The 19,010-nt window shown below is 45.5% G+C and overlaps 1 long non-coding RNA gene across 5 annotated transcripts; it reads left to right on the top strand.

Annotated features, from left to right (window-relative positions):
• The first annotated feature begins 12,954 nt into the window (after positions 1–12,954).
• On the top strand, positions 12,955–18,858 carry LOC123497017 (uncharacterized). Of its 5 annotated transcripts, none has more exons than XR_012201989.1 (7): positions 12,955–13,597; positions 13,735–13,895; positions 14,755–15,346; positions 15,432–15,593; positions 16,633–16,734; positions 17,974–18,139; positions 18,307–18,858. It is a non-coding gene; the product is annotated as an uncharacterized lncRNA (long non-coding RNA). The 5 variants fall into 5 exon arrangements; XR_012201987.1 differs by having other exon boundaries at positions 16,563–16,734; XR_012201988.1 differs by lacking the exon at positions 18,307–18,858 and having other exon boundaries at positions 17,974–18,256.
• The last annotated feature ends 152 nt before the right edge of the window (positions 18,859–19,010 follow it).

Here is a 19,010-nt window from a genome sequence, read left to right as displayed (position 1 = left end):
AGGTGCTTAGGAGAGATGCTTAAAGAAATAAACCAAGATTTTCTTAAGCACCGGTGCTTATTTGTATAGGGTAGACGCTTAACTAAGCGTCTCTCCTATGAAAATAGGCGCCGGTGCTTCAGATAAACCCGGTTTATTTTTCTAAGCACCTTCATAAGCATCTCTCATTGTACAAGGCCTAAGTGGAATTGGCCGGAGAGTGAAATGGACACAAGTTGATTGGTTGAGCAGAAAGTGCGAGCGCGCATGGTTGGTTGAGCAGAAAGTTTTGTTGCAACGTGCTCCATGCTGCACAAACTTATGATAGAATATTATGTCTTGGAATGACCCCAGTATCGCATTTATAAAAACCCTACTTAATTTGTCATGCAACTGTCTAAACCAATTTTATGAGCTGAGTCTGGAGTATGTTTTTTTTCCAAACAATGTGTTGTGTACATACAAAGTTGGTGCATTTACAAAGCCTGAGTGGAGACATGAGCATATGAATGGCAGGAGAGGTGTAGTTGGCCTCGGTAATATTTAGTGATATTTCTAGACAAGGTGAGAGGGGAATATGAAAGATAAGAATGAAACATACAAACATGCATTCTAAAGTTCTAATATATTCATAGCAAAATTCTAACATATAGCAATTGCAACATTAATAAAAAAATTATAAGATGTGTAACACAATTCCAACTGCAGTATTCAGAGCAAAACAACACGAAGGTATATAGCATTCAATAACATTCATAGCAGTAAAATATATGATTCATACCACAATTCTTATTAAAACATTCATACCAAAATATTACATGACTCTATACACCACATAGCATAATATGCATATCAAACTATTAGAAGATGCATATGAAAATTCTAATTGCAATACTCATAGCAAAAAATAATACAAAGATATATAGCCATTCAATAACATTCATAGCAATAAAACTATAAGACCCATACCACAATTCTAACTGAAACATTCATACCACAGTCTTACAAGGCTCTATCCACCACGGAGCATAAGATGCCTAGCAAAATTGTATAAGATATGAAGAGCAAAATTGTAATTGCAACATTCATAGAAAAATGCACCATGTAGCAAAAATTCATGCATTCATACAAAGTAAAGAAGCTCACGGTCATGGTCACTACCACAATCGAATAACTTGGCAGCATTGTCATGTCAAGTTGTCAACGACACAACAGATGATGGCGCAGGAGACCCACAGAAGGACATAGGCACCACGACACCACCACCACAATACCACAACCACATCATCTCTACCGGGTTTACTACCACGCATGGTGGCACGAGAGGCCCAGGAGCAGAGAGTTGGGCGGAAAACGTCACAGCAAGACAAACAACAGTAGATAGGCGAAGACGACGCCACGACACACACTGCGCCAATGGTTGTGCTGTTGGGGATCGTAGCAGAATTTTAAAATTTTCCTACGCTCACCAAGATCCATCTATGGAGTATACTAGCAACGAGGGGAAAGGAGTGCATCTACATACCCTTGTAGATCGCGAGCGGAAGCGTTCCAATGAACGTGGTTGATGGAGTCGTACTCGCCGTGATCCAAATCACTGATGACCGAGTGCCGAACGGACGGCTCCTCCGCGTTCAACACACGTACGGTGCAGCGACGTCTCCTCCTTCTTGATCCAGCAAGGGGGAAGGAGAGGTTGATGGAGATCCAGCAGCACGACGGCGTGGTGGTGGATGTAGCGGGATCTCGGCAGGGCTTCGCCGAGCTTCTGCGAGAGGGAGAGGTGTTGCAGGGGAGGAGGGAGGCGCCCAAGGCTGTAATGTTGCTGCCCTCCCCCCTTTATATAGGCCCCCTGGGAGGGGGGGGCGCCGGCTAAGACCCATCTAGAGGGGGGGGGCGGCGGCCAAGGGGGGTAACTTACCCCCCCAAGTCAAGTGGGGCGCCCCCCACCCTAGGGTTTCCAACCCTAGGCGCAGGGGGGAGGCCCATGGTGTTGGAAATATGCCCTAGACGCAATAATAAATGGTTATTATTATATTTCTTTGTTCATGGTAATTGTCTATTGTTCATGCTATAAATGTATTGTCCGGAAATCGTAATACATGTGTGAATACATAGACCACAACGTATCCCTGGTAAGCCTCTAATTGACTAGCTCGTTGATCAACTGATAGTCATGGTTTCCTGACTATGGATATTGGATGTCATTGATAACGGGATCACATCATTAGGAGAATGATGTGATGGACAAGACCCAATCCTAAGCATAGCATAAAAGATCGTGTAGTTTCGTTTGCTAGAGCTTTTCCAATGTCAAGCATCTTTTCCTTAGACCATGAGATCGTGCAACTCCCGGATACCGTAGGAGTGCTTTGGGTGTGCCAAACGTCACAACGTAACTGGGTGACTATAAAGGTGCACTACGGGTATCTCCGAAAGTGTCTGTTGGGTTGGCACGGATCGAGACTGGGATTTGTCACTCCGTGTGACGGAGAGGTATCTCTGGGCCCACTCGGTAATGCATCATCATAATGAGCTCAATGTGACTAAGGCGTTAGTCACGGGATCATGCATTACGGTACGAGTAAAGAGACTTGCCAGTAACGAGATTGAACAAGGTATTGGGATACCGACGATCGAATCTCGGGCAAGTGACATACCGATTGATAAAGGGAATTGTATACGGGATTGATTGAATCCTCGACATCGTGGTTCATCCCATGAGATCATCGTGGAACATGTGGGAGCCAACATGGGTATCCAGATCCCGTTGTTGGTTATTGACCGGAGAGGCGTCTCGGTCATGTCTGCATGTCTCCCGAACCCGTAGGGTCTACACACTTAAGGTTCGGTGACGCTAGGGTTGTAGAGATATATGTATGCGGAAACCTGAAAGTTGTTCGGAGTCCCGGATGAGATCCCGGACGTCACGAGGAGTTCCGGAATGGTCCAGAGGTGAAGAATTATATATAGGAAGTCAAGTTTCGGCCATCGGGAAAGTTTTGGGGGTTACCGGTATTGTACCGGGACCACCAGAAGGGTCCCGGGGGTCCACCGGGTGGGGCCACCTATCCCGGAGGGCCCCGAGGGCTGAAGTGGGAAGGGAACCAGCCCCTATTGGGCTGGGCGCCCCCCCATGGGCCTTCCCCTGCGCCTAGGGTTGGAAACCCTAGGGCAAGGGGGCGCCCCACTTGCCTTGGGGGGCAAGGCACCCCCCTTGCCGCCGCCCCCCCCACCAGATGGGGTTTTGGCCGGCGCCCCCCCTCCCAGGGGGCCTATATAAAGGGGGGAGGGAGGGCAGCAACATCTCAGCCTTGGGCGCCTCCCTCCTCCCCTGCTACACCTCTCTCTCTCGTAGAAGCTCGGCGAAGCCCTGCCGGCATCCCGCTACATCCACCACCACGCCGTCGTGCTGCTGGATCTCCATCAACCTCTCCTTCCCCTTGCTGGATCAAGAAGGAGGAGACGTCGCTGCACCGTACGTGTGTTGAACGCGGAGGTGCCGTCCGTTCGGCACTCGGTCATCGGTGATTTGGATCACGGCGAGTACGACTCCGTCATCCACATTCATTGGAACGCTTCCGCTCGCGATCTACAAGGGTATGTAGATGCACTCCTTTCCCCTCGTTTCTAGTATACTCCATAGATGCATCTTGGTGAGCGTAGGAAAATTTTAAAATTATGCATCTTGGGGGGCGCCCCAGCCCACTAAGGGCTGGTTCCCTTCCCACTTCAGCCCATGGGGCCCTCCGGGACAGGTGGCCCCACCCGGTGGACCCCCGGGACCCTTTCGGTGGTCCCGGTACAATACCGATAACCCCCGGAACTTTCCCGGTGGCCGAAACTGGGCTTCCTATATATAATTCTTCACCTCCGGACCATTCCGGAACTCCTCGTGACGTCCGGGATCTCATCCGGGACTCCGAACAACTTTCGGGTTTCCGCATACTCATATCTCTACAACCCTAGCGTCACCGAACCTTAAGTGTGTAGACCCTACGAGTTCGGGAGACATGCAGACATGACCGAGACGCCTCTCCGGTCAATAACCAACAGCGGGATCTGGATACCCATGTTGGCTACCACATGTTCCACGATGATCTCATCAGATGAACCACGATGTCGAGGATTCAATCAATCCCGTATACAATTCCCTTTGTCAATCGGTATGTTACTTGCCCGAGATTCGATCGTCGGTATCCCAATACATTGTTCAATCTCGTTACCGGCAAGTCTCTTTACTCGTACCGCAATGCATGATCCCGTGACTAACTCCTTAGTCACATTGAGCTCATTATGATGATGCATTACCGAGTGGGCCCAGAGATACCTCTCCGTCACACGGAGTGACAAATCCCAGTCTCGATCCGTGCCAACCCAACAGACACTTTCAGAGATACCCGTAGTGTACCTTTATAGTCACCCAGTTACGTTGTGACGTTTGGCACACCCAAAGCACTCCTACGGCATCCGGGAGTTGCACGATCTCATGGTCTAAGGAAAAGATACTTGACATTGGAAAAGCTCTAGCAAACGAAACTACACGATCTTTTATGCTATGCTTAGGATTGGGTCTTGTCCATCACATCATTCTCCTAATGATGTGATCCCGTTATCAATGACATCCAATGTCCATAGTCAGGAAACCATGACTATCTGTTGATCAACGAGCTAGTCAACTAGAGGCTTACTAGGGACACGTTGTGGTCTATGTATTCACACATGTATTACGATTTCCGGATAACACAATTATAGCATGAACAATAGACAATTACCATGAACAAAGAAATATAATAATAACCATTTATTATTGCCTCTAGGGCATATTTCCAAGAGTCTCCCACTTGCACTAGAGTCAATAATCTAGTTACATTATGATGAATCAAACACCCATTGCGTCCTGGTGTTGATCATGTTTTGCTCTAGGGAGAGGTTTAGTCAACGGATCTGCTACATTCAGGTCCGTATGTACTTTACAAATATCTATGTCTCCATTTTGAACACTTTCACGAATGGAGTTGAAGCGACGCTTGATATGCCTGGTCTTCCTGTGAAACCTGGGCTCCTTCGCAAGGGCAATAGCTCCAGTGTTGTCACAGAAGAGAGTCATCGGGCCCGACGCATTGGGAATCACCCCTAGGTCGGTAATGAACTCCTTTATCCAGACTGCTTCCTGTGCTGCCTCCGAGGCTGCCATGTACTCCGCTTCACATGTAGATCCCGCCACGACGCTTTGCTTGCAACTGCACCAGCTTACTGCTCCTCCATTCAAAATATACACGTATCCGGTTTGTGACTTGGAGTCATCTAGATCTGTGTCGAAGCTAGCGTCGACGTAACCCTTTACGACGAGCTCTTCGTCACCTCCATAAACGAGAAACATATCCTTAGTCCTCTTCAGGTATTTCAGGATATTCTTGACCGCTGTTCAGTGTTCCATGCCGGGATTACTTTGGTACCTTCCTACCAAACTTACGGCAAGGTTTACATCAGGTCTGGTACACAGCATGGCATACATAATAGACCCTATGGCCGAGGCATAGGGGATGACACTCATCTTTTCTCTATCTTCTGCCGTGGTCGGGCATTGAGCCGTGCTCAACTGCACACCTTGCAATACAGGCAAGAACCCCTTCTTGGACTGATGCATATTGAACTTCTTCAATATCTTGTCAAGGTATGTACTCTGTGAAAGACCTATGAGGCGTCTCGATCTATCTCTATAGATCTTGATGCCTAATATATAAGCAGCTTCTCCAAGGTCCTTCATTAAAAAACACTTATTCAAATAGGCCTTTATACTTTCCAAGAATTCTATATCATTTCCCATCAATAATATGTCATCCACATATAATAAGAGAAATGCTACAGAGCTCCCACTCACTTTCTTGTAAACACAGGCTTCTCCATAATTCTGTGTAAACCCAAACGCTTTGATCATCTCATCAAAGCGAATGTTCCAACTCCGAGATGCTTGCACCAGCCCATAGATTGAGCGCTGGAGCTTGCATACTTTGTTAGCATTCTTAGAATCGACAAAACCTTCCGGCTGCATCATATACAACTCTTCCTTAAGGAAGCCGTTAAGGAATGCCGTTTTGACGTCCATCTGCCATATCTCATAATCATAGTATGCGGCAATTGCTAACATGATTCGGACGGACTTCAGCTTCGCTACGAGTGAGAAAGTCTCATCGTAGTCAACCCCTTGAACTTGTCGATAACCCTTAGCGACGAGTCGAGCCTTATAGATGGTCACACTACCATCCGCGTCCGTCTTCTTCTTAAAGATCCATTTGTTTTCTATGGCTCGCCGATCATCGGGCAAGTCAGTCAAAGTCCATACTTCGTTTTCATACATGGATCCTATCTCGGATTTCATGGCTTCTAGCCATTTGTCGGAATCCGGGCCCGCCATCGCTTCTTCATAGCTCGAAGGTTCACCGTTGTCTAACAACATGATTTCCAGGACAGGGTTGCCGTACCACTCTGGTGCGGAACGTGTCCTTGTGGACCTACGAAGTTCAGTAGTAACTTGATCCGAAGCTTCATGATCATCATCATTAACTTCCTCCCCAGTCGGTGTAGGCACCACAGGAACATTTTCCCGCGCTGCGCTACTTTCTGGTTCGGAAGGGGTGACTATCACCTCATCAAGTTCCACTTTCCTCCCACTCAATTCTTTCGAGAGAAACTCCTCCAGAAAGGACCCGTTCTTGGCAACGAAGATCTTGCCTTCGGATCTGAGGTAGAAGGTATACCCAATAGTTTCCTTAGGGTATCCTATGAAGACGCATTTCTCCGACTTGGGTTCGAGCTTTTCAGGTTGAAGTTTCTTAACATAAGCATCGCATCCCCAAACTTTTAGAAACGACAGCTTAGGTTTCTTCCCAAACCATAATTCATACGGTGTCGTCTCAACGGATTTCGCCGGAGCCCTATTTAAAGTGAATGCGGCAGTCTCTAAAGCATAGCCCCAAAATGAGCGGTAAATCGGTAAGAGACATCATAGATCGCACCATATCCAATAGAGTGCGATACGACGTTCGGACACACCATTTCTCTGAGGTGTTCCAGGCGGCGTGAGTTGTGAAACTATTCCACATTTCCTTAAGTGTGTACCAAACTCGTGACTTAAATATTCTCCACCACGATCTGATCGTAAGAATTTTATTTTCCTGTCACGTTGATTCTCAACCTCACTCTGAAATTCCTTGAACTTTTCAAAGGTTTCAGACTTGTGTTTCATTAGGTAGACATACCCATATCTACTTAAATCATCAATGAGAGTGAGAACATAACGATATCCTCTGCGAGCCTCAACACTCATTGGACCGCACACATCGGTATGTATGATTTCCAATAAGTTGGTTGCTCGCTCCATTGTTCCGGAGAACGGAGTCTTGGTCATCTTACCCATGAGGCATGGTTCGCACGTGTCAAATGATTCGTAATCAAGAGACTCCAAAAGTCCATCTGCATGGAGCTTCTTCATGCGCTTGACACTAATGTGACAAAGGCGGCAGTGCCACAAGTATGTGGGACTATCGTTATCAACTTTACATCTTTTGGTATTCACACTATGAATATGTGTAACATCACGTTCGAGATTCATCAAGAATAAACCATTGACCAGCGGGGCATGAACATAATACATATCTCTCAAATAAATAGAACAACCATTATTCTCGGATTTAAATGAGTAGCCATCTCGAATTAAACGAGATCCAGATACAATGTTCATGCTCAAAGCTGGCACTAAATAACAATTATTGAGGTTTAAAACTAATCCCGTAGGTAGATGCAGAGGTAGCGTGCCGACGGCGATCACATCGACCTTGGAACCATTCCCGACGCGCATCGTCACCTCGTCCTTTGCCAGTCTCCGCTTATTCCGCAGTTCCTGTTTTGAGTTACAAATATGAGCAACCGCACCGGTATCAAATACCCAGGAGCTACTACGAGTACTGGTAAGGTACACATCAATTACATGTATATCACATATACCTTTTGTGTTGCCGGCCTTCTTGTCCGCTAAGTATTTGGGGCAGTTCCGCTTCCAGTGACCACTTCCCTTGCAATAAAAGCACTCAGTCTCAGGCTTGGGTCCATTCTTTGACTTCTTCCCGGCAACTGTCTTACCGGGCGCGGCAACTCCCTTGCCGTCCTTCTTGAAGTTCTTCTTACCCTTGCCCTTCTTGAACTTAGTGGTTTTATTCACCATCAACACTTGATGTTCTTTTCTGATCTCCACCTCCGCTCATTTCAGCATTGAATATACCTCGGGAATGGTCTTTTCCATCCCCTGCATATTGAAGTTCATCACAAAGCTCTTGTAGCTTGGTGGAAGCGACTGAAGGATTCTGTCAGTGACCGCGTCATCCGGGAGATTAACTCCCAGCTGAGACAAGCGGTTGTGTAACCCAGACATTCTGAGTATGTGCTCAATAACAGAACTATTCTCCTCCATTTTACAGCTGAAGAACTTGTCGGAGACTTCATATCTCTCGACCCGGGCATGAGCTTGGAAAACCATTTTCAGCTCCTCGAACATCTCATATGCTCCATGTTTCTCAAAACGCTTTTGGAGACCCGGTTCTAAGCTGTAAAGCATGCCACACTGAACGAGGGAGTAATCATCAGCACGTGATTGCCAAGCGTTCATAACGTCTTGGTTCTCTGGGATTGGTGCTTCACCTAGCGGTGCTTCTAAGACATAATCTTTCTTGGCAGCTATGAGGATGATCCTCAGGTTCCGGACCCAGTCCGTATAGTTACTGCCATCATCTTTCAGCTTGGTTTTCTCTAGGAACGCGTTGAAGTTGAGGACAACGTGGGCCATTTGATCTACAAGACATAGTGCAAAGATTTTAGACTAAGTTCATGATAATTAAGTTCATCTAATCAAATTACTCAATGAACTCCCACTCAGATAGACATCCCTCTAGTCATCTAAGTGAAACATGATCCGAGTTAACTAGGCCGTGTCCGATCATCACGTGAGACGGACTAGTCAAGATCGGTGAACATCTCCATGTTGATCGTATCTTCTATACGACTCATGCTCGACCTTTCGGTCCTCCGTGTTCCGAGGCCATGTCTGTACATGCTAGGCTCGTCAAGTCAACCTAAGTGTATTGCGTGTGTTCCGAGGCCATGTCTGTACATGCTAGGCTCGTCAACACCCGTTGTATGCGAACGTTAGAATCGATCACACCCGATCATCACGTGGTGCTTCGAAACAACGAACCTTCGCAACGGTGCACAGTTAGGGGGAACACTTTCTTGAAATTATTATAAGGGATCATCTTACTTACTACCGTCGTTCTAAGCAAATAAGATGCAAAACATGATAAACATCACATGCAATCAAATAGTGACATGATATGGCCAATATCATTTGCTCCTTTGATCTCCATCTTCGGGGCACCATGATCATCTTCGTCACCGGCATGACACCATGATCTCCATCATTGTGTCTTCATGAAGTTGTCACGCCAACGATTACTTCTACTTCTATGGCTAACGCGTTTAGCAACAAAGTAAAGTAATTTACATGGCGTTATTCAATGACACGCAGGTCATACAAAATAATAAAGACAACTCCTATGGCTCCTGCCGGTTGTCATACTCATCGACATGCAAGTCGTGATTCCTATTACAAGAATATGATCAATCTCATACATCACATATATCATTCATCACATCTTCTGGCCATATCACATCACATAGCACTTGCTGCAAAAACAAGTTAGACGTCCTCTAATTGTTGTTGCAAGTTTTTACGTGGCTTGTATAGGTTTCTAGCAAGAACGTTTCTTACCTACGTAAAACCACAACGTGATTGCCAATTTCTATTTACCCTTCATAAGGACCCTTTTCATCGAATCCGTTCCGACTAAAGTAGGAGAGACAGACACCCGCTAGCCACCTTATGCAACTAGTGCATGTCAGTCGGTGGAACCTGTCTCACGTAAGCGTACGTGTAAGGTCGGTCCGGGCCGCTTCATCCCACAATACCGCCGAAACAAGATAAGACTAGTAGCGGCAAGAAGAATTGGCAACATCAACGCGCACAACTACTTTGTGTTCTACTCGTGCATAGTAACTACGCATAGGCCTGGCTCATGATGCCACTGTTGGGGATCGTAGCAGAATTTTAAAATTTTCCTACGCTCACCAAGATCCATCTATGGAGTATACTAGCAACGAGGGGAAAGGAGTGCATCTACATACCCTTGTAGATCGCGAGCGGAAGCGTTCCAATGAATGTGGTTGATGGAGTCGTACTCGCCGTGATCCAAATCACCGATGACCGAGTGCCGAACGGACGGCACCTCCGCGTTCAACACACGTACGGTGCAGCGACGTCTCCTCCTTCTTCATCCAGCAAGGGGGAAGGAGAGGTTGATGGAGATCCAGCAGCACGACGGCGTGGTGGTGGATGTAGCGGGATCTCGGCAGGGCTTCGCCGAGCTTCTGCGAGAGGGAGAGGTGTTGGAGGGGAGGAGGGAGGCGCCCAAGGCTGTAATGTTGCTGCCCTCCCCCCTTTATATAGGCCCCCTGGGAGGGGGGGCGCCGGCCAAGACCCATCTAGAGGGGGGGGGGGGCGGCCAAGGGGGGTAACTTACCCCCCAAGTCAAGTGGGGCGCCCCCCACCCTAGGGTTTCCAACCCTAGGCGCAGGGGGGAGGCCCATGGGGGGCGCCCCAGCCCACTAAGGGCTGGTTCCCTTCCCATTTCATCCCATGGGGCCCTCCGGGACAGGTGGCCCCACCCGGTGGACCCCCGGGACCCTTCCGGTGGTCGGTACAATACCGATAACCCCCGGAACTTTCCCGGTGGCCGAAACTGGGCTTCCTATATATAATTCTTCACCTCCGGACCATTCCGGAACTCCTCGTGACGTTCGGGATCTCATCCGGGACTCCGAACAACTTTCAGGTTTCTGCATACTCATATCTCTACAACCCTAGCGTCACCGAACCTTAAGTGTGTAGACCCTACGGGTTCGGGAGACATGCAGACATGACCGAGACGCCTCTCCGGTCAATAACCAACAGCGGGATCTGGATACCCATGTTGGCTACCACATGTTCCACGATGATCTCATCGGATGAACCACGATGTCGAGGATTCAATCAATCCCGTATACAATTCCCTTTGTCAATCGGTATGTTACTTGCCCGAGATTCGATCGTCGGTATCCCAATACCTTGTTCAATCTCGTTACCGGCAAGTCTCTTTACTCGTACCGCAATGCATGATCCCGTGACTAACTCCTTAGTCACATTGAGCTCATTATGATGATGCATTACCGAGTGGGCCCAGAGATACCTCTCCGTCACACGGAGTGACAAATCCCAGTCTCGATCCGTGCCAACCCAACAGACACTTTCAGAGATACCCGTAGTGTACCTTTATAGTCACCCAGTTACGTTGTGACGTTTGGTGCACCCAAAGTACTCCTACGGCATCCGGGAGTTGCACGATCTCATGGTCTAAGGAAAAGATACTTGACATTGGAAAAGCTCTAGCAAACGAAACTACACGATCTTTTATGCTATGCTTAGGATTGGGTCTTGTCCATCACATAATTCTCCTAATGATGTGATCCCGTTATCAATGACATCCAATGTCCATAGTCAGGAAACCATGACTATCTGTTGATCAACGAGCTAGTCAACTAGAGGCTTACTAGGGACACGTTGTGGTCTATGTATTCACACATGTATTACGATTTTCGGATAACACAATTATAGCATGAACAATAGACAATTACCATGAACAAAGAAATATAATAATAACCATTTATTATTGCCTCTAGGGCATATTTCCAACATGTGCAGGGTTAGAGTTTGCGGCATCGGGAAGGGGGCGACACAACATTAGATCAGGTGTGGAGGCATCGGGGATGGCGCCGCAACGCTAAAGAGGGCACCACAATGTCGGATCAGTGAAGAGGTGACATGATGATGAGTGGAGAGGGAGGGTTAGGGAGGGGGTGGGAGGGAGAGAGCGATGTCTGGTGGCGGGAAAGACGCACACGAGAGGCGATCGACTCTGGGAGGGTTAGGGTTTGCAAGGGGAAAGGGGGGTTAGGAAGGTGGAATGGTGGGGAGGGGGTTATAACAACCCACGTGATGGTCACTACTGGCCGGTCGCTTAGTTGTCGGTTTGTTGTGACATATCACCACTGATAAGCTGACCTAAGCGACCGATCAATGATGGTCCCCAGGGAGTGGGTGAATCACTCATAACTGACTAGTCGACATTTGGCCCGTTACAACATAACAGTCAGAGAATCATCACTAACTGGTTCACGCTAAATCGTTAGTTGTGAGCATCAGCTATAACGGGTGCCCATGGGCCGATGAGGACCGGTAGTGGGGTAGGCCGAGATGCTGCCTTGGCTGGCCACCACGGATCTAGGTGCGGATCAGATGCAGTGGCATGGCGAATTTGGTGCGCAGATCCGGCAACCGCCGTGTGCAGATCATATGCAGCGGTGGGTGCGGCAAGGCTTGCCAGATCATTCGGCCAACGCGGTGCACGGGCGTCGACTTGGTCTCATGGGGAGGCTATGAGGGGCACAATGCTCTTCTCCCTTACCGCTCTCAGCGAAAACCACCGAGACCCGTTCGGATCTCGGGCCGGAGCGGCCCACTTGCGAGCATTGGATCTTCGTGGCGCATCGAGTGATAGCCATACGACTAAAACTCTTGTGAGGCGAAACAAATTGTCAAAAGAAAAGTATCAACCATGTAAATGTACAGATAGATTTTCATAAATAAACAGAATAAAACATTATTGAACATATAAAGCCTTAAGGACTCGTAGTAACAACGGATGCCCCGAGCGCACCGCACCACGCGAGGGAAAAATCCACCGCACCGCGCCGCGTGTGGGAAAAAACATTGAGGGCGCAGCGCACCATGCGAGGAAAAAACCACCGCACCGCGCGAGGGACGCGCTCGAGTCTCGACGTGCAGGCCATGGTGAGCCCCGCGCCCGTCCGCTTTCTCCTCCACCCCCATTCCCTCGTCTCCAACCATAGATCTTTTCCCCCTCCCCTACAGTCACCTTCGCCTCCCCCATCTCGTCCGCCCCAGGATCCAAGGTGTACGGGTGTGGAGGCGAGCTTCCCGGCGACAGCGACGGCGACGACGACGGTGCTGGATTCGATCTGCAGGAGAGAGAGAAGATGAGAGGGAGAAGAAGGAGGAGAGGAGGGTGAAAGAGAGGGAAGAGGAGAGGGAGGTGTGGTTTCGAATGGGATAGGCCTGCGCCGGCGAGGTCGGGCGCGACCTGGCGATTGGTGGCGGCTCAATTCGCTCCTGGATCGGGACCTATGAGGAGGCCGGGGCCTGGGCGTGAGGCACATAGGTTGCGCTCTGCTTCTTCCTCGATCAACAAGAGGAGTATGTGCAGTGCGGTGGTGTGGCGGACGGCCGCTCGTGCAGTGGCCTCAGTGGGTCGGCGACGGCACCTGCAGAGCTCGCACCGCCCTGGCGCCGATCCAGCGCGGCTCCTGCACGTCGCCACCCCCTCCTCCCCATCTCAGCGGGAGGTGAATTTGTGCCGCTGCTGCCTCTTCCGCCAAGCAGGAGGAGCACGAGGTGAGCAGCTGCCAGCCTCAGCCCTTCTCAACCCTTTTGCTATTTTCTCGTGAGTTGGTGCTGCTGCTATCTATGGTTTGTGTACTTTCCCAAGTACAGGTCCATCTAATTACTTGGTGATTTGTCATTTGTCTCAGATCAGGGATGATGTTAAAATATTTTGCTAGGTCTGCCATCAACTTTCTGTTCAAGTGTAACAATCATTCTTGCATCAAGGGATGAGAAGAATGTTTACAGGGTGCAAATGCTTCAGAAAATCTATGCTGCTTACTGGAAATCTGGAATCATGTTGCTCAAGGTAAAACTAGCAAAGTTCTCTTTGGTGTTCTTACATTAGAATAACCTGTTTCTTGCAAGATCCCTTTTTTGTGTGCTTATTTAGTGCAATCTTTTAGAACTGTAGCAACTGAAGATTCAGTTTAGAGTTTGAACTCATCTCCTGTCATTTATGTTCGAGGTTGTGATAGACCTCTCTGCCATGGTGACACCATTCAGGCAGGCTGGAGGCAGTGCACATGGGTGTTTCTCCTAGGCAGGCAATGGGTTCCATGCTGTGAATTGCAAATGTGTCTTTGGTTGTCTTTAGTTCACCAGAATTGGGATTATTAGTTGTTAGTTAAGGGTCCTTATGGAACTCTAAATTCGATCTATTATGTTGACATTGAGTCTCAATTTTATATTCCAGTTCATGCCCCGGTCAAATATAGAGTATGCAATGCATGCCTATGTCATCTCTGGCAGATCACCGTTCTTTTCATTCCTCCAATTGAAACCATGGCTGCCAGTGCTTAGGCCGCTTGCTATGCCCGCTTTTATTAATGTGAATTTTACTTATTTGTTTTGGTGGTTTAGGATGAACGCCCACAGCGATTATTTGATTCTTAAGGTGTGTTTTGTACTCTAAGATGCATCTCCTGCTTTATGTGATTTGGCATGGATGTTTGGTTCTGATTAATTTACAAGTAATGGTAATGGTATTTCTGTTATCATACTAATGATGTTCCAGGTTAATCTATCATGCATACAAATGGAATTTTTGGTTCCTGTTAATTTGGGATGTAGTCTCCTCTCTCCCTCTGTCTGAATCTGAATTTTTTAGCTATGCATTTTAACTCATGAAGGCTGAACTATACCTGATTATTTGCTGCATGTTTCAGTGTCAGGATTATGTACTAGACATGATGAAATAAGATGAGGTGTGAATTTTTTAGCCATGCTTTTTTAGCTCATGAAGGCAGAAGTTTATGGAATTTTTCAGTACCACCTTCCTGCGGCTCTGAGGATTTTGTCTGCTGGCTGCCTCTCCGAATGGAGTATGAAATGATTTAGTAATCACTTGTATGCAAAAAGAGGTGCACAGTTTGGTGTTGTGAGAATTGAACTGGAACGGAATTTTTATGCCTATGTATTTTTCCTGTCGAGGTATCTCCAATCGTATGCAGATCCACAGTGGATCAAGCGGAATTGGCACATTTGCTATACAGATTGCGAAGTGCCTTGGAATCAAGGTTTTGTCACTGCAGGCTTATTGGTTCAGATAGATACAGTATATATGGTACAAAGATGTTTTCCGAAAGCAACTCTGTTATGCTGCTCTAGAAAGCCAAAGAGAAACTAGCCGCTTGGTACGTTTAAGGTGTGGATATATGCAGAAACTACAAAACCTTTGTAGCACATATCGAAGAAGAAACTAATGGAAATGGTATTATCCTGCCATCCTCTTGTGACGCTTGATGCCCTGATGCAGAGGTAAAATAAAATTATTTGGCTTTACCAACTTATACCTGTCAATTTATATACATTCTAACTGTAATATGTGGAATATCTCTACCAGACGTTGATGTCATTCTGGACAACGTGGGCAGATCTTATCTTTAAGGCAATCTGGATAGCTTAGCAGTTGATGGTAGACTTTTCATCGTTGGTCTCATGGGAGGCACTGTAACTGAAGTGAACCTGCATGCGATGCTTACCCGAAGACTGACTGTATAAGATTGTATCGATCTATCTTTATACAACCATGCCTCTTTCAGTTTTATGTGTTTTTTTCCTGATAACACATCTTACTCTATGAACACAATGCTCATAGGACTGTTGATGCTTTTCTGTTGTTAGAATTTCATTCTTTGTTTTTTGGCAACTGATTATGCAGTGCTATGATGTAGCTTTGTGTCTTCTAAATTATTTTTTACTCTCAAATAATTTATTAGACAATGGAAGAGCTAAATGCATACTTTTGTGTAGACTTACCTCCATTTACCTGATTTCACGTGCATGATTTGCTGTCGCCCTTCGCGCCATCGGCGCAACGGGTGGTTAGCTGCTTTTTTATGTGTGAGAATATCAGGAATGTTTCTATATGTGCCCAGATTTATTTGGTTCACTTTCACTGCTCTTTGTTGAATTAACTGAGAAATTCTTGATTCTTTTTATGTTATTTCTTTACACGAAGGATCCAGATTAAAATCTAATGTGTTATTCTTGCTGGCTTAGTCTAAACAAATGCATTTTAGATCACCTACTTCTCAGTTCATGATTTTTGATTCAGTGTATTGCGGTTGATTACCGGAACACACTCACCCAAAGTGTCGATCTGTATCCGTACATAATTTACTAAATTAAATTTTTTGAGTTGTTTCTATAAATGTAAGTTGACTATTTTGTTTCCATATAAAAAAAAGGTATTTTGTAAAGAACATAAGTATAACTATGGGCCTATGGCTCATGTTGCTGAATATAGTTGAGAGAAAATGAACATATTGTTAATTCTTTCCAATTTGTTATTGCAATTCACACATAGTTCAATTTCTTAGTCCTCGTGCATTTTCACAGTTAGTGTCTTCTAGAACTTAGTACAAAACTTGAATATTTTAAGTAATCAAAGTGAAATTGGTAATTAGCATCTGCTGAGAGCACTGAACTAAATCATGTTCACGAAACTTATTATTTTTTCTAACTTCTACAGGCGGCCGTGTTCTCAGCTCTTTATTCGGATCTTTGTAGATGGGTGAGCATGTTTGCTTGCTGCCTTGCAGGTGTTGGAGACCTGTGGTTGCTCTTTTTATTGAAACGAAGGGAAATATACGAGTATCACGTGCGGATGTGCCATGCATTTCCTACTTCACCTTGGCTAGCAGGTAGTTTCTACTAGCATGAAATTTGCACATAACAGAGATCCTAAACATTGGATTTGTCTTGCTGTCCAAAAATCATTTTCGTGGGACTCTTTTTTGTATTGTTGCATTCTGTGTATGTTTTGCCACGATGGATGTATCACCTATAGCATAGTTCTACAAGTTATTCATCTCATGTTGTAGACCATCTGCTGACCCGTTCACGTTGACGCGTTGCTGCCCCGATCTAAAATAAATCCAGATGACCATAACTCCAGGTGAAGTAGCATGGAGTATGTCTGGCTTGAACTTTGACACGGCAAAAAATTTAGTTCATAACTACTAAATAACCTGAATTGAGCTTAACTACTAAATAAGCTGAATTGAGCATTTCTTTGATTTTCTGACTTCAGAGCTTTTATGTCTCTAATTTGTTGGAGTTAATTTTCCATGTAGCGTCCATTCATTTTGGAAGTTATTTGCATGTATACTGGTATGATGTTGTCTGTGTGCCCCCTTACTACTTACTCCATTTATAAGTGGTGGAAAAAAATTCTAAGTCGAATTTTATGTATGAATCCTCTTGGTGGAAAGACCTTCTCCTATTGTGTCCTGACATTTGCATTGCATGATGACGCTAATATCAGCATTGCTCTTTGTTCTATTGTCCACTTCTGCATTTCCCTTTGGAAATGACAAAGTAGGGTTTTCTTTTATAGCTTGCTGGATTTCAAGTTGTTTAATAAATGAAATTGTCAGCATTTATCTACATGGCAAAAGAAAAAAATCTGGATTTATTTATTTATAGACCCACGTAATGCAAAACAATCAATCAGGATTTTCCGCATATCTTAATTCTTTTTTTCTTTGTTTATTTTTGCTCTGGTACTAGCACAATTGGTGACTCAAGTTTAATCAATATCAGATGTTCTTTTTTCTTTCTTGTGTTTCTACAGTTAATAGTCTATTCTGTTATGATCTGAATTCTTCGTATATTATTATGCTTCCATGGTATTGTTTAGAGACGCAATCTGATGAGATATTCCTACGTAGCTAGCTAATATGTACCGTCTGATGGTATTGTCTATTGTTCTAAATACAAAATATCCTGCATGAGCATTACTTATATCTTGACTTGTAGCTAGCTAAGATGTACCGTCTGATGGTATTGTCTAATGTTCTAAATACAAAATATCCTGCATGAGCATTACTTATATCTTGACTTTAATTTAAGTGTAATATCACAGTCTTTTCTTCTTTCAGAGTTAACTGGCCATGCAGAAATTGTTGTGAGGGCGGAGCTTCATGGTTGATTCTTAAATGGGCATAATCCAAGTAAGTATTAGGTGTGAAGAAAGTTGGAGATGTTGAAGGATGCAAAGAATCCTTCCCCAATCATTGTGTTTTAAGCAGCTCATCGGGATTAAGGGTACCACCAGTTTGAACCCTGACAAATTCACCATGCAAATTAATAGGAAGACACATATAGCCAGCAGTGTACATGTTCCTGCATGCAGATACAGACTGTAGGTTGTGCATTTGTTGATTTGTTTGATCCTGTTGGGTTGCTTATATTGCTCACCACGTCATTACCAGGTCTAAGAACACTAGGATGCACTTCTGTCAAGTGGCAATTAGCAATCAACCTTTCCTGAAGAATTGTGCTTCTATTCCTATCCAATGCTTCTTTGAGAGAAGCAGCATAGCCAGAACTTTACGGATGTGGCAACAGAGTTCTCAGAAGATATATTCCCGTCTTTTGTCGACTGCTAAACCAGCAGGAACAGATGGTCCTCTTGGCATCATGACATCATCTGACAGTAAGGGACTTGTGAACAACATGAAAAACTTTCAGCCATCTTTTGATTACACGGAAATATGCCTTTGATGCATCCGTGTTATTATTTACTGACCGACTGTGTTTAGCAACTTCAGTGTGTATATCAAAATTACTACTCCCTCCATCCGAAAAAGCGTGTCCCTCAAATGAATGTATGTAGCATCAAGTTAGTGCTAGATACATCCATTTGAGGAACAAGCTTGGGACAAACTTTTTCGGACGGAGGGAGTATATGATGTAATTGACCACTATCACTAAGAAGTGCTCCTCGACACAATGCTCTATATTATCATGTCTTTAGTGCATTTTATTGTGCCACCTGCGTATATAGCTACTTGAATCTTCTAATTGCAAACTCAAACATTTGCATTTTGTTCTTCTTGGGCTTTTGCGTCAATTCTATCAGTTTCATATATTACAAATGAGAAAAAAAATATTTTTATACAGATCCACGACACTT

This window comes from Aegilops tauschii, chromosome 2 (assembly GCF_002575655.3).
Source record: "Aegilops tauschii subsp. strangulata cultivar AL8/78 chromosome 2, Aet v6.0, whole genome shotgun sequence".
Taxonomy (NCBI): domain Eukaryota; kingdom Viridiplantae; phylum Streptophyta; class Magnoliopsida; order Poales; family Poaceae; genus Aegilops; species Aegilops tauschii.
The sequence above is the reverse complement of the archived record's forward strand: the minus strand, read 5'-3'. Positions and strand labels throughout refer to the sequence as shown.